This window comes from Alligator sinensis, unplaced genomic scaffold, assembly GCF_000455745.1.
Source record: "Alligator sinensis unplaced genomic scaffold, ASM45574v1 scaffold607_1, whole genome shotgun sequence".
In the NCBI taxonomy this organism is placed as follows: Eukaryota; Metazoa; Chordata; order Crocodylia; family Alligatoridae; genus Alligator; species Alligator sinensis.
Genome location: NW_005841935.1, coordinates 358375 through 373827, shown reverse-complemented (window position 1 = coordinate 373827; position 15453 = coordinate 358375). Strand labels below are relative to the sequence as shown.

Here is a 15453-nt window from a genome sequence, read left to right as displayed (position 1 = left end):
TGCTGGTTTCCCCTCAGCATAATTTGTCCTGCCGGGCTCTCGCAGATGTGAGCCTTGATAATTTTTTCAAAGACTTTGCCAAGGATGGAGGTGAGACTGACTGGCCTATAGTTGCCTGGGTCCTCCTTCCTCCCCTTCTTGAAAATGGGGACCACATTGGCCCTTTTCCAGTCCTCCGGGACCTGGCCTGTGTGCCACGAGTGTTCAAATATCCCCCACCTGATAGATAGGTGTGGGGGTGTGAGGTGAGAGAGCGTGTGTGTGTGTGGATATGTGGTGTGTAGGTGGGTATGGGATATGTGGGGGGCTGTGAGGGGAGGGTGGCTGGGGGGGTGTGGGGATCTGCGTGTATGTCAGTGTGAGGCAGGGTGTGGGCGTATGTGTATGGCGGGGTGTGCCTGTTGGACTTGTTTTATGGTGATGATGGGTGATCACTTGTGAGCAAGTAAGATTGTCTTCCAAGGATCTTAATAGTGAGTATGCAGGTGGCTCCACAGCCCTATTCTAGATCCACATGTCTTGTCTTGTCTTGTCGCAGTGAGGACAGGTGTTTCCAGTAAGGATGGGTACTGTGTTGCTGCGTTGGATGTTCTGATGTTCTTTGTTCCTCTTTTCCTCTTCTATACGTTGACAAGCTGTTTCAAAGTGTTGAGGTCCCTCCCAAAGAGTCTTCCTCCATTTTGGTCGGTCCTGAGCAAGGGTCTCCCAAGTGTTGATATCAATGCTACACCTCTTCATGTTTGCCTTCACCGTGTCTTTGAAGCGCTTTCTTTACCCTCTGCTACTTCGCTGACCTTCTTTCAGCTGTGAGGAAAAGATTCTCTTTGGAAGGTGGGAGTCAGGCATGTGAACAATGGGACCTGTCTTGCGAAGTTGGTTTTGGATGATCATGGCCTCAGTGCTCTTGGAATGTGCTTTGGCCAGGACGCTGATGTTTGTGCGTCTATCCTCCCGGCTAATCCGCAGGATCTTGCGAATGCACTGTTGGTGGTACTTTCCCAAGCTCTTGAGATGTCTTCTGTTCATGGTCCAAATTTCTGAGCCATACATCAGAGTTGGAATGACAATGGTTTGATAAACCAAGAGTTTCATTTCAGCAAGGATGTCATGATTTAAGAAGACTCTCTCACTCAGACGTCCAAAGGCTGCACTTGCACATTTCAAGTGGTGGTGTATTGCCACGTCAGTGTCTGCCTTTGATGAAAGATGGCGTACAGGATAGGCAAAGTGATCCATGTTCTCCAGCAATTCTCCATTGATTTGAATGGAGGTGGGGGGAGGTTGTTTCTCCATTTGGAGCAGGTTGGTAAAGGACTTGCGTTTTCTTGCTGTTTAGAGTTAGGCCAGTACTCTTGTAGACTTGTGAGAGTACATTAAGAATGGTTTGGAGTCCCATTTCAGATTTGAGCAATGACAGCGTTGTCATTGGCATGCTGGAGCTCTGTATGGATATTGTCGTGGTCTTTGTTTTGGACTTGAGTCTGTTGAGGTTGAAGAGTCTTTCGTCCATGCTATACAATTTCCATTCCAGGTGGGAGCTTTCTGTCAACAAGGTGCGTTACGGTGGAGATGAAGATGGAAAACAAAGTTGGAGCGATGATGCAACCCTGCTTCATTCCAGTTTTCACCTCAGATGGTTCTGTTTGATTTCGTTGCTGAGAACCCTTGCTGACATATTATCATGGAGAAGTCTCAAAACACTGAACTTGTTTGGGCAGCCGATTTTTTGGACAGGATTTTCCATAGGGCTTTGCAGTTTACAGAATTGAAGGCATTAGAGAAGTCGATGAAGGCCAAATAGAAAGGTCAAGTTTGCTCATGACACTTCTCCTGGATTTGACATGCTGTAAAGATCATGTCCACAGTTCCTTGAGATGGTCTGAAGCTGCTTTGAGATTCTGGAAGAATTTCTTCCGCAAGTGTGAGAAGGTGGTTAGCGAGGATACAGGCAATAACTTTCCCAGCAGTGGCCAACAAAGATGCCTTGGTAGTTTCCGCAGTCAGCTCTGTCCCCCTTCTTGAAGATAGCAACAATTAAGGCATTCCTTAGGTCGGCTGGGATTTCTTCCTTGTTCCAGATTGTCAGGATGAGGACTTGAAGCTGACACGTAAGTTGTTCTCTTCCTCCTTTGAAAATCTCTGCAGGTATTCGATCAACACCGGTTACCTTGTTATTCTTCATTTTCCTGATCGTGCTCCCGACCTCTGCCAGGGTAGGTGGCAAACTGAGGTCTTCTTTGATTTGCTTTCTGTGAAAAGTTGTCAATCTTATCTTCATCAACAGTTGAATCAAGATTCAGAAGGTCCTGGAAATGTTCTTTCCAGCAAGCATAGATGGATTTACTGTCTTTCAGGAGTGTTGTTCCATCCTTTGATCTTAGATGATTAAGGCCTTGAGTGCTGGGCCCGTAGACAGCTTTGGTAGAACTGAAGAAGCCACGAGTGTCACGGATGCCAGCAAAATGTTGGATTTCTTTTGATTTCTGAATCCACTACTCATTCTTCAGTTCTCATGTTCTCCTCTGCACCTCTCGTTTTGCTTGTTGGTGTGCATTTTTCTTGATGGCAAAGTTTAATGTCATTCTACCAGGCACAGAAAGCTTTCCATTTCCTGTCGATGAGACCTTGCATTTCAGTGTCATTTTTGTCAAACCAGTCTTGATCTTTCCTGGTCTTGTATCCTATGCTATTTTCACAGGATGAGAGAACAGCTGTCTTGAGTCTCGTCCAGTGCTCCTCAACTCTTTCTGGGTGCTCTGTTGATAATATCTCATTCAGGAATTGCTGGAATTTTTCTCTGTTTGAGTGGGTCATTCAAGCATTCTGTTTAGCTTGTGCCTGATCTGCTTCCTATGCATTCTTCATTTAGGAGCAATCCTGATAGACATGCAGGAGCGAATGAGGCGGTGGTGTGTAGGTGGGTATGGGATATGTGGGGGGCTGTGAGGGGAGGGTGGCTGGGGGGGTGTGGGGATCTGCGTGTATGTCAGTGTGAGGCAGGGTGTGGGCGTATGTGTATGGCGGGGTGTGCCTGTTGGACTTGTTTTATGGTGATGATGGGTGATCACTTGTGAGCAAGTAAGATTGTCTTCCAAGGATCTTAATAGTGAGTATGCAGGTGGCTCCACAGCCCTATTCTAGATCCACATGTCTTGTCTTGTCTTGTCGCAGTGAGGACAGGTGTTTCCAGTAAGGATGGGTACTGTGTTGCTGCGTTGGATGTTCTGATGTTCTTTGTTCCTCTTTTCCTCTTCTATACGTTGACAAGCTGTTTCAAAGTGTTGAGGTCCCTCCCAAAGAGTCTTCCTCCATTTTGGTCGGTCCTGAGCAAGGGTCTCCCAAGTGTTGATATCAATGCTACACCTCTTCATGTTTGCCTTCACCGTGTCTTTGAAGCGCTTTCTTTACCCTCTGCTACTTCGCTGACCTTCTTTCAGCTGTGAGGAAAAGATTCTCTTTGGAAGGTGGGAGTCAGGCATGTGAACAATGGGACCTGTCTTGCGAAGTTGGTTTTGGATGATCATGGCCTCAGTGCTCTTGGAATGTGCTTTGGCCAGGACGCTGATGTTTGTGCGTCTATCCTCCCGGCTAATCCGCAGGATCTTGCGAATGCACTGTTGGTGGTACTTTCCCAAGCTCTTGAGATGTCTTCTGTTCATGGTCCAAATTTCTGAGCCATACATCAGAGTTGGAATGACAATGGTTTGATAAACCAAGAGTTTCATTTCAGCAAGGATGTCATGATTTAAGAAGACTCTCTCACTCAGACGTCCAAAGGCTGCACTTGCACATTTCAAGTGGTGGTGTATTGCCACGTCAGTGTCTGCCTTTGATGAAAGATGGCGTACAGGATAGGCAAAGTGATCCATGTTCTCCAGCAATTCTCCATTGATTTGAATGGAGGTGGGGGGAGGTTGTTTCTCCATTTGGAGCAGGTTGGTAAAGGACTTGCGTTTTCTTGCTGTTTAGAGTTAGGCCAGTACTCTTGTAGACTTGTGAGAGTACATTAAGAATGGTTTGGAGTCCCATTTCAGATTTGAGCAATGACAGCGTTGTCATTGGCATGCTGGAGCTCTGTATGGATATTGTCGTGGTCTTTGTTTTGGACTTGAGTCTGTTGAGGTTGAAGAGTCTTTCGTCCATGCTATACAATTTCCATTCCAGGTGGGAGCTTTCTGTCAACAAGGTGCGTTACGGTGGAGATGAAGATGGAAAACAAAGTTGGAGCGATGATGCAACCCTGCTTCATTCCAGTTTTCACCTCAGATGGTTCTGTTTGATTTCGTTGCTGAGAACCCTTGCTGACATATTATCATGGAGAAGTCTCAAAACACTGAACTTGTTTGGGCAGCCGATTTTTTGGACAGGATTTTCCATAGGGCTTTGCAGTTTACAGAATTGAAGGCATTAGAGAAGTCGATGAAGGCCAAATAGAAAGGTCAAGTTTGCTCATGACACTTCTCCTGGATTTGACATGCTGTAAAGATCATGTCCACAGTTCCTTGAGATGGTCTGAAGCTGCTTTGAGATTCTGGAAGAATTTCTTCCGCAAGTGTGAGAAGGTGGTTAGCGAGGATACAGGCAATAACTTTCCCAGCAGTGGCCAACAAAGATGCCTTGGTAGTTTCCGCAGTCAGCTCTGTCCCCCTTCTTGAAGATAGCAACAATTAAGGCATTCCTTAGGTCGGCTGGGATTTCTTCCTTGTTCCAGATTGTCAGGATGAGGACTTGAAGCTGACACGTAAGTTGTTCTCTTCCTCCTTTGAAAATCTCTGCAGGTATTCGATCAACACCGGTTACCTTGTTATTCTTCATTTTCCTGATCGTGCTCCCGACCTCTGCCAGGGTAGGTGGCAAACTGAGGTCTTCTTTGATTTGCTTTCTGTGAAAAGTTGTCAATCTTATCTTCATCAACAGTTGAATCAAGATTCAGAAGGTCCTGGAAATGTTCTTTCCAGCAAGCATAGATGGATTTACTGTCTTTCAGGAGTGTTGTTCCATCCTTTGATCTTAGATGATTAAGGCCTTGAGTGCTGGGCCCGTAGACAGCTTTGGTAGAACTGAAGAAGCCACGAGTGTCACGGATGCCAGCAAAATGTTGGATTTCTTTTGATTTCTGAATCCACTACTCATTCTTCAGTTCTCATGTTCTCCTCTGCACCTCTCGTTTTGCTTGTTGGTGTGCATTTTTCTTGATGGCAAAGTTTAATGTCATTCTACCAGGCACAGAAAGCTTTCCATTTCCTGTCGATGAGACCTTGCATTTCAGTGTCATTTTTGTCAAACCAGTCTTGATCTTTCCTGGTCTTGTATCCTATGCTATTTTCACAGGATGAGAGAACAGCTGTCTTGAGTCTCGTCCAGTGCTCCTCAACTCTTTCTGGGTGCTCTGTTGATAATATCTCATTCAGGAATTGCTGGAATTTTTCTCTGTTTGAGTGGGTCATTCAAGCATTCTGTTTAGCTTGTGCCTGATCTGCTTCCTATGCATTCTTCATTTAGGAGCAATCCTGATAGACATGCAGGAGCGAATGAGGCGGTGGTCAGTCCATCAGTCACCAGTGCTAGTCATGGCTCTTGTAATCAGGACATCCTGGTAATCGTGAGTCCGAACAATCATGTAGTCGATCAAATGACAGTGTTTCAATCTAGGGTGTTTCTAGGACATCTTGAACTTGTTCCTTTGGAACAGGGTATTTGTGATGACATGTCCATGTTATGTGCACTTTGTCAGGAGAAGGACTGCATTAGCATTTGAATTTCCAATGCCGCCTTTTCTGATAGACTCAAAACTTTGGAATGGTACTCTTTCCACTCTGGTATGAAAATCTCCAAGAAGGATGATCTTCCCTTCCCTTGGAATACTTAACAGGATGGTGTCAAGCTGTGAGTAGTTCTCCTTCATGATCTCATCAGCATCAAGAGTCAGGGCATATGCACTCACAATTGTTGTCTGTTGGTTTTTGGCAAGTTTCAGGTGGGCAGACATGAGGTATTCATTAACGCTAGTAGGGAGTTCTGAGAGTTGGTTCACAAGTTTGTTTTTGATGGCAAAACCAACTCCATGCATCTGTGGCTCTTCTTCTGCTCTCCCTCTCCAGAAGAAGGTGTATCCTCCACCTTCTTCTTTCAGATGTCTTTCTACAGCATGTCGAGTTTCAGATAGGGCAGCAATGTCGATGTTGAACTTAGTTCACGAGAGATGATTGCTGTTCTTCGCTTGGGGTGATCGCTATTTGTGTAGTCCATTAAGGTTCGTACCTAAAATCATTTTGGGTTCCAAAATCATTTTTATTTCTTTGTGACTGCGTAGAGGTGATCCCACTGGATGCGGTTATCCAGTCAGGAACTGATTGAGACAGACTATGTTTGGGGCATTTTTCTAGCCCCTCCCCATGTGGGGTGAGCAGAGTGGATCCTAAATGGGATTGCTCAGTTGTGGGTGCAGCTGCCAAACTGCTCTTACTGCCTCTGTCCTTGAACAAGATGACTGAAGCAAACACCCACTGCTTACATGCCAGTCCATGATTGAAACTTCCAGATCTCACAGTCCTGTCCCTGTCACCACTTGCTGATTGCTGTAGGACTTTCCTGTTGTGCAGAGGAGATGTATAATTCCCATAAGGAAGATGCCTGTGTGCAACTTCTTCTAGCATGAGGATGTTGTTGCATGCCAACAAATGCACGGTCCTTTGACAGATAGGGATCTAAGTCCAATGGCATGGAATCCAAGACAGTTGGAGACCCTTGATCTGCTGCAGCTTTCATCCACCTTTACAGCTGCTGAAAAGTGGGTTACACTTTTCTTCCGCCTGGTTCGCCTTTGAGGTCATCTTGGGCAAGAAGACCTCACCCTATGAACACACATGCGCACACACTGGGGTACCGGCCCCACCCCATGCTCCTGGTCCAGCTATGCAGCTGGAAGCCATGTGGTGCTGAAGCAGGGTGGGGGCAGAAGGGCAGGGAAATGGCTGAGGGTGGGGGGTGGTGTGGGGCTAGGCTTCTGTCTCCTGCACCCAGCTCCCCCTGGGTCCTACAGCCCTGGTTCCTGTTGTCTTTGACAGGCAGCCAGGAGCAGATAAATATTTTCTAAATTTATTTTAGGGTTCCAGCAGGCCAGATCTGGCTTGCGGGGTGTATTTTGCCCACCCCTTATATAGACCTATTGTACGTAATAAATATTGTAAATAGTTGCCTGTTCTGTCAGAGTGCTGTTACAGGAGGTATCCCTGTACCGCGATCCTGAGGTTCGTCATTAGCTCCAAAAGAACCAAAAGGACAGTTCTAGCTGGTGCCCCAGGGTTCCACAAACTGCCACGGTTAGCTCCCTGTGGTGGGGTAGGGTGTGTGTGTTTGTGCGCACACATGCACACACACTGGAAAATCACCAACCTCTTAATTTCAAATTCTAACACTTTTTTTCCCTCAGAAATATTTTGCAACACTTACGGCATGTCTACACAAGACGCTTTACTGCACAGCAGACTAATTTGCTGCGCGGCAAAGGATCACCATCTACACATGCATGGCGATTAGTGTGCACTAGACTAATTTATTGCACTGTCAGATAGTCCCATCAGATAAAAGTGGTATCTGGCAGCACAGTAAATTATTGTGCTTAAATGCACACGTAGACAGTGACATTGGGATTAGTTACTGCAGCTGAAATTGAACCAGGGTAAATTCAGTTGCATTAATTGCACATGTAGATGTGCCCTTACTGTTTTATTTTGTACTTTGCCTCTTTGCCTGTTTCCTGAAAGCAAAATGGATGGCATTTATCAATGACTAGCGAATTGTCAATCAAGAATGATGGATGAATTTCAAATGACAAAAACGGATAGATTTTACTTTTTATATTTATTAAATAAATTAAATATTTATAAAGCATAAGAGAATAGGCTGAACATTTGAAGATACCAATCCCTTCCTGCACTTGTTCTCGTCCAGTGGGCTGGAGGCAGACCCGCCCATACTGCCGCCCAGCCGCTGCCTGTGCACCTCTTTGCTGGGCAAGGGCCAGAGCAGGCAAGTTCTGCACTTTGCAATAGCTGCCCACGCTCTGGAGCTTCCTCCACACTGCCCCCCAGGCACCTCCTTCCCTGCTTGGGACGGAGCCGCTGCTGCTCGCCCACTGCTTTGTGCCTCTGCCCGGCTCCCTCTTTTCCTCAGCTGGATCCTCCCTCTCCTCTCCCCACTGTGCTGGGCTCCCAGCACCTTCCTGGGAGGAGCTCAGTAGAAACAGCTCTGGCCCCTGTTTTTCCTCACAATTCTGGAAGTTGGAATCATCCTGACACAGTCACTAAACAAATACTAAGGTTTAGCGAAGAAATTTCTCTGAAGACACAGATGTGTTCTCTCTCTTACAGTTTTAAAACTATTCGCATTTAAAGAGCGTTACGGACAGACAGACACACAGACAGATGTACTAAGCCCATGTATATATAATCTGGCCCTGGCCCTTGCTGAGAGATAGATAGATTGTTGTTAGAAAGGTATGCAGGAGTAGGTTAAAAATCGTCATGTTATAGAAAACTCAAGGTTTGTGTGTTGCTGTAGGAGAGTGACTTTTAATCATTAAAAATTTTATAGTATTTGGAAAGGGCTGAAGTGTTAAAAACGAAACTAAAGCTAAAAGGTAACTTCAGTTTATGAAAAACTTTTTTTTTTTTAAAAAAAGCAACTTTTTAGACATCTTAAATAGGAGAGAGTAAAATATAAAATGTGAATAATATGGAACACTGCAATGTAAAGGACAATACATTAACCCTGAAACAGTACCTTTTAGCCTGGAGTTTTAGTATCAAAACATGAATTAAAGTTCCTAAAATGTAGTAATTATCTTTGTCCCCTAGTTAACAATTTTTACTGAAAATTTGGCTTAATTAGAATGTAAGTTTCTTGGGGCAGTTGGTTGGCTGGGTTTTTTAATGTGCTTGAGTAGATGAAACTAAACAAAAAAATAATATACAGTAGTCTCTCTCTCTCTCTCTTTCTCTGTGTTCATAATGTAATCTAAATTTATTGGTCTAGCAATTTGTGTGCTGTAGGAGAAGAAATGGCACTGGCAAGCCTCTGTCATAGATGGTATGAAAGCCATACTCTCAGGTTTTCCTCCTTTTATTTTTTTTCTTTTGAAGTTGCCATTCAAGCAAATGTAACCAAAAGTTCCCTACAGGTGTGCAGGGAAGTATTTTTGGTGATTTATATGCAAAACATGAGAATAAAGCTTCACAGCTGGGTTCTGCCCTGTGTCTTTTGCAGCCATTTAAACTAGTGACCATGGATATAAAATGGTACCAATTTGATTTTTAATAGCATATTTTATCTAATTTCACTGGTATAAATGACCAATTAAGGTGCAGGACAGTTGAAAAGTGGCTCTTCCAGTGCTTCTAGTTATCATCAGAACTTCAGAAAATCTGTATAATAAAATATTCCTTTTTTGTTATGTTTTACATACAGAAGGCACGGTGTTCCACATTTGTGAATGCTCAACATTGGGGATCTAGAAAAGGGTGTCATATTCAACATAGTACTCATTTGAGTTGCAATAAGTGAGTTTTCAAGGAGTTGCAGCTTTGGTGTCTCAGTTTTACAGAGTAGTTCAGAGAATATTTTTAAGCATACTATTATGAGCATATGCTCTGAACATATAAAAAATAAACACTGTACATTCTGTTAAGTGTTATGATGAAATTCCTTGTTAAAGCAGTACTAATGCATTACAGAATGGCCTTTGTTAATTTATTAAACTTCATCTGTTTTTGTTAGGAGAAACATTTTTTTTAACTTTTTTTTTCTTTGAGAATGTTGGGGTGTACAGATGAGTAAAATGAAAGTTGATGAGGCTTATAGTACCTGTTAACAAAATCTTGTGTGTTGTTCTTTTAAGTTTGGAGCGTCTTGGTTCATTCTCTGATTTTGCTGACCATGATGGTGGCCATAATTCAGGAAAGACCATGTGCTACCTTGCATGAGTGCTTTCCTGGGTGGGACTAAGCGCACTTGATCCAAAGCCCTTGAAAGCCAATGGGAGATCTTCCATTTGCTTCAGTGGTAGTTGAATCAAGCCTCTGAAGTCCAGCCTAGCTTTTGCTGAAATTGGAACAAAATTGACTGGCTTAAATGATGGTATTGAAGTATCATACTGTACAGGCTTGGTGTCATAAAATTTATCATGGTTTCATAAAAAGAAAAGAAAAAAAGGCACCTCATGTCAGGTTATGGGCAAAGATGCATTTAAGCTGCTTTAAAAGGTGAAGGGGAGCTGCTGCTTAAGAATGTGCAGGAGTTCTCCTGTAACTGATGTCCCTTTGATCCTGTAGCAATCTTATGTGAGCTAAATCTCTTGACTTCTACCCAGGATGAAGTACGATGAAAGTTTGATTGCTTTTGTCTAGGGGTGGACCGATAAAGACTTTTTTGGCCAATATCGATGGCTGATTAATCCGTGTCATTGGTATGTGTTGTAGGGATTGGGTCCTCTCTTGGCTGGTGCCCTACTCACTGGTGATGACAGGGTGGGGTCCCCATGTGAGTGCCACTTGCGTGTTCTGGTTGCTGTTCCTTCTCATCTGCCATGACTTGATCTTATCTTCTTGGGAGACAGCTCCCAGCAGGTGACTCTCTGGATCCTACACCCTGGTTTCTTTGTGGGGCTCCAACCTTCCCTATATCCAACCCTTACCACATCCAGGGCCTGAACAGCATCTTGAGGTTTCTGTCACAGATGATACCTTCTCATCTGGCAGTCAGGCAGTCTTTGGTACGAGCATGCACCAGCAACTAACTCCTCATAGGCCATCTCTTGTGCCTTGGATTAGAATCAATACAACTAAACCATCTCGGTCCTGAGATAATAGCTCTATAATGAATACACCCACAGGTGAACTGTAACAAGAAACCATCAGTGTGTGCTGTTGTGTGCCCTGACCTTCTCCTGGTTTGGAGCCTCTTGTCCCTTTCCTTCAGTTATCTGAGGCCAGTGGGCCCTCCGGCTCCTAGCTGTTCCCCTCCATAGTGTTATTGGTGCATCCATTAGTGGGTTGCCACCACTTCCTACCTTGGCCCCATCTGACCTGAGCCTGGGCTCTTCCCAGAGGCTCCTACTGCCACTCCCGCCACTTGTCTCGGGGTCCTTGGCTTGAGCCTTCCCCGAGGGCCCCCCCCTCCCCCCCCAGCCACTTGTCTCGGCGTCCTTGGCTTGATTCCTTCTGAACGTGGCCCCTCTGCTGCCATTGCTCAGTGCTTCTGGCTGCTCTGCCATGCAACACTCTTCAGTCTTCTGCCCCATCTCTGGGGCCCCTCCGCCTCATGCCTCCACTGCAGAATGCTGTCCTCTCTCCTGAGCCTCTGTGCCATGCGCCACTCTCCCTTGTGGCTCAGCGGTGTCCCACAGCCCTGCTTCTGGAGTCTCACCACCGGATGCCTCTCCTGTGCAGCTCTGACCCACTTCAGGGGCTTTTCTGCCTCTTCTCCCAGCCGTGGACTTCTCTCCCATCCCCGGGGTCTGTTTGCCACTGCTCTTCCTCTTTCGTGCCCCTCTTCTTCCGTTCTGCCCTGCCTCATGGGGTCCTCTGCCTTTGGCTGCTCTGCAGCCCATCTTTTTATGACCCCATTCGCCTGCTGGGCCCTGTCCCTTCTCCCCGGTAATCTGCAGGGTCATGCTGCTTCAGAAGCAGTGCGCCAGAGCCTCCCATGCCGGAGGCAGCCTGCTTTTGGTGTTCTCTTCCTCTCCTATGGTGAGAGATGGGGGGAACCGTGGTGGGCTGTCTTTTCCCCCTTCACGATCAGCCATATTGGCTGATACCAATGCGATAGGGGGGAGGGGGAGAGGAAGAAGGAACCAGCAGGAGAGTCAACAGGATGTGTGGAATATATCACAGCGCCAAAGCCACTACAATTACAATCTCTTTTCTGCCTGTACCTATGCAGGCTCTGTCTTGTGGAGAGAGGGCACTGACCATTGATGTTTCCATCCAGGCCCTGGTCTGGCTTTGTGGGGACTGTAGCCTGGGAAATATAGACTGGGGAATTACTGGCTAGGTTGCAGTACTGCAGAGAAGGATTTGGAGGTTACAGTAGATCCTAAGCTGAATATAAGCCAAAAGCATGCTCTTGTTGCGAAAAAGCCAACAGCACACTGAGTTGTATCAACAGGAGTGTCACTTGAAAATCAAGGGAAATGCTTCTTTTGCTCTATTCTACACTGGTGAGACCTCACCTAGTTTCATAGTTTGTAAGGGTTGGAAGGGACCTTGACAGATCATCAAGTTCGACCCCCTGCCATGGCAGGAAAGAGCACTGGGGTAAAACTGAAATAATATGTCCAGTTTTGGCCCCACACTTTAAGAAGGATGTGGATAGAGTGGAGAGAGTCCAACACAGAGCCAAAAAAAACCCCCCAAAAACCAAAAAAACATTTTTGGGCGCCTGGGAAGCAAGACTTATGAAGAAAGACTGAAAAGTAGAGTTATTTAGTGTGGCAAAGAGAAGACTATGGGGCGTTTGATAATCTTCAAATACCTGCAGGGCAATTATAAAGAGGATGGAGATGAGACTTCTTGGTCGTCCTAGAGAACAGGTTTGAGAGTAGGAAGAACTTTCTGTTTATGAGAGTGGTTAGGCCAGGGGCGGGCAAAGTCCAGCCTGGCCTGTGGCAGACTCCATGTCCCAGCAGTCCCTGCCTGTATCTCTGCCACTGGTTTTGATGGAGACCCTGGCAGCGGTGGGACTGTAACAGTGAGGGGCCAGGGTTTCCATGGAGAGCAGCCCCAGCAGTGCTGGCAGGGCTGGGATCTTGTGGCAATAACAGCATGGTTTGGAGTTGGGGCAGAGTTGCAATCCGCTGTCCGCATGACTTGAGCAGGGGTGGACAGGCAGCGGATTGCAGCTCTGCCTCATCTCCAGACCACGCTGCCACCTCTGCAAGATTCCAGCCCTGGCCCTGGAGCAGTTCCCTGCCCAGCCACGCACCCTGAAAGCACTGCTGGGGCCAGTCTCCATGGAAACCCTGGCCCCACACTGTCACAGTCCCGCCGCTTCTGGGGTATCAATAAAAACCAATTGCAGCAATGTAGGCAGGCACTGCTGGGAAATGGGAGTCCAGCTGCTGGCTGGATCCGCCCTTTTGCCCACCCCTGGGTTGGAATAGGCTATCTTGAAAAGTCGACTCTCCCTCCCTGGAAATTTTCAAGAGCAGGTTACAGACACTTGACTGGACTGGTTTAGTCAGGGATGATCCTGCATCGTTCAGGGAGCTAGACTAGATGACTAACGGGTTCCTTCCAGCCCTACTTGCCTATAATAAGACAGGGTCTCTGGGCTAGGGTCTGAGAAGAGGTGCCAGGAAAGTGATGGGTTTGAAAGTTGGGATACAACATTCCTGGTTCCCTCTTTTGCTCCCATCAAAGGAAAGTAGCAAATTCTTTAGACCCAGGGGTTCAGACTCTGTGCCACCCTTTTAGTCATACCTTAAAAGACCTTGCTTTTGTATGAGCTGTTAGTGTTTGCACCCTCCCCCCCACCCAAAAAAAACCCCCCAAAAAACAAAAACCCCAACAAAACAACAAACCCAAACATTTTGAAATATGGCTTTCTGCTACATAGTTAGATATCCATTTAGGAGCCCCTTCAGGTACCAGACTTGTTCTGCAATCAGTAAATAGATCTTTTTATTTTTCCCATGTCCTGTCACCATGTTCAAGTTTGGGTTCAGAAACAGGTACATACCTATTGCTCCATCTGTAGCTTTAGCGAGGTCCTCATTCGTGTATGTTGTCCTAAGACTAATAGGTGCTTTTTATTTTGAAAGTTTCTTCCACGTTTGCACATAGTATTTGCATTGTTGAAATATCTCCACAGTTTGCATGTTAATTTTAGTTTTACAATCCATATTTGGATGTAGTTCAAACTTCTTCTTGTGGGCCAGTCAAGCTCTGAATCTTCAGGGAGATATTCAGCAATTTTAATATTCATCCTAACTTCTTCCTGCATCTGTGACTTTTAGTCTATTGAGCGCAGCAGCGTTGCCATGTAGTGGATGTGGCTTGTCTTTGATCTGCCAGGTGTGTTCTGTTTTGGCACTGCTTTCCTTGTTGGGAAGCTGATTTCGGCAAGTAGATGGAGACTATTGACATTGATTGTTTAAGGCATCTAGTAATACATCTACAACTGTAAGTAGATAATCTGTTGGCAATCAGATGAACCTAGGTTATCTTGATTTCCGGGGAAATTATGGGTGCTCAGCCTCTCTAAATATCAGTTTGCCTTTAGGAGCTTGAATACAAATCTAGATGCCTGAATCAGGTACTACATTTGAATATGTTTAAAAGGAGCCCAAGTACTTGATAGTCAAATTTTTCTTGAGATAGATAATGTTTAAATAGGCTTAAGGGCTATGCTACTGAAATCTCCTACTGCTTAAGCATGGCAAAGTTATTTACCAGGGTGGATTGATTTAAATCAAGTTGATTTTGAATCACTGATTTAAATTGGCAAGCCAAAATCCTGATTGTAAATAATTTGATTTTTTTTAAATCAACTTTCCCATTGTATTTTTTGTTTCATTTTTTAAATGTAACCCATGCCGGCATGCTGAGGCTGGGTGATGCACCAGATTTTGTGTCCTCAGGGTGCCAGTAGCCCTGGGAGCCCCTCTGGCAGACTACTGACTGAGGTATCCAGTGGAGAGGTGTGTCCCTCACCCTCACTGCCCAGGAATTTACTCTGAACCCGATGAATACATTACTCTTTATTATACACAGCCAATTTAAATACAGACAAATAAATAAAAATATGATAACAATAGTTGATAACAAAACTAACAATTTAGATAAAATTTACAACTACAAATTAGGTGGATTATTCCAGCATACTGGGTGGTCCTACTTGTGTTAAACAACCTAAATAACTAAATTCACCCTGTTATTACCCTTTAAAACAGTTGCCTCATAACCCAGTTGATTTCCTCCTGGTCACAGTCCACTTCCCATAATACTAAATAGCAACACAGCTATAACTATGATCCACCACTAGATGGCAGAGGTAAGGCTTCTGCTGCTTGGGGGAAAGTGGGCTCTTTAATCAGTCCTGGTAACACAGCAAAGTGACCACAGAACTGCTGCTGCAGACAATAAGCTCAATTTGTTTCTTTTACTGGCAAATTGTTCTCTTAAGCAGTTTCCTTCTGAAAATAGACTTAATGCAAACACAAGTGATTAGGTGTCTCCTTACACACCTATGCTGGTTTGTTTTCTCTCAGCCCACTCCCTCTCAGGGCTATCTCCCCTCCCAGCACATCCCTCTGCAGGTCTCGGACTCTATGGCCCAAGCCTTCCTAGCTCAGATTTCACTCCAGCATCTTAGACACAACTCATAGCCCAGTCATTAACCCCTTTTAAGGGTTCTGCTTCTTCTCCCAGCCCCAGTGAGCCTACCAGCTTTGCT

General features: G+C 45.3%; 1 protein-coding gene across 2 annotated transcripts in view; it reads left to right on the top strand.

The window, feature by feature from the left end:
• The window catches only part of DGKQ (diacylglycerol kinase theta), a 149529-nt gene that overhangs the window by 19230 nt on the left and 114846 nt on the right, over positions 1-15453 (top strand). The window contains exon 1 of one of the 2 annotated variants that reach the window (XM_025199098.1): positions 4644-4741. The exons of the other annotated variant lie outside the window; for it this stretch is intronic. The gene's annotated coding sequence lies outside the window, so the exon portion shown is untranslated. Of the gene's footprint in view, positions 1-4643; positions 4742-15453 lie in introns of those variants that run through there. 2 annotated transcript variants of the gene reach the window in all.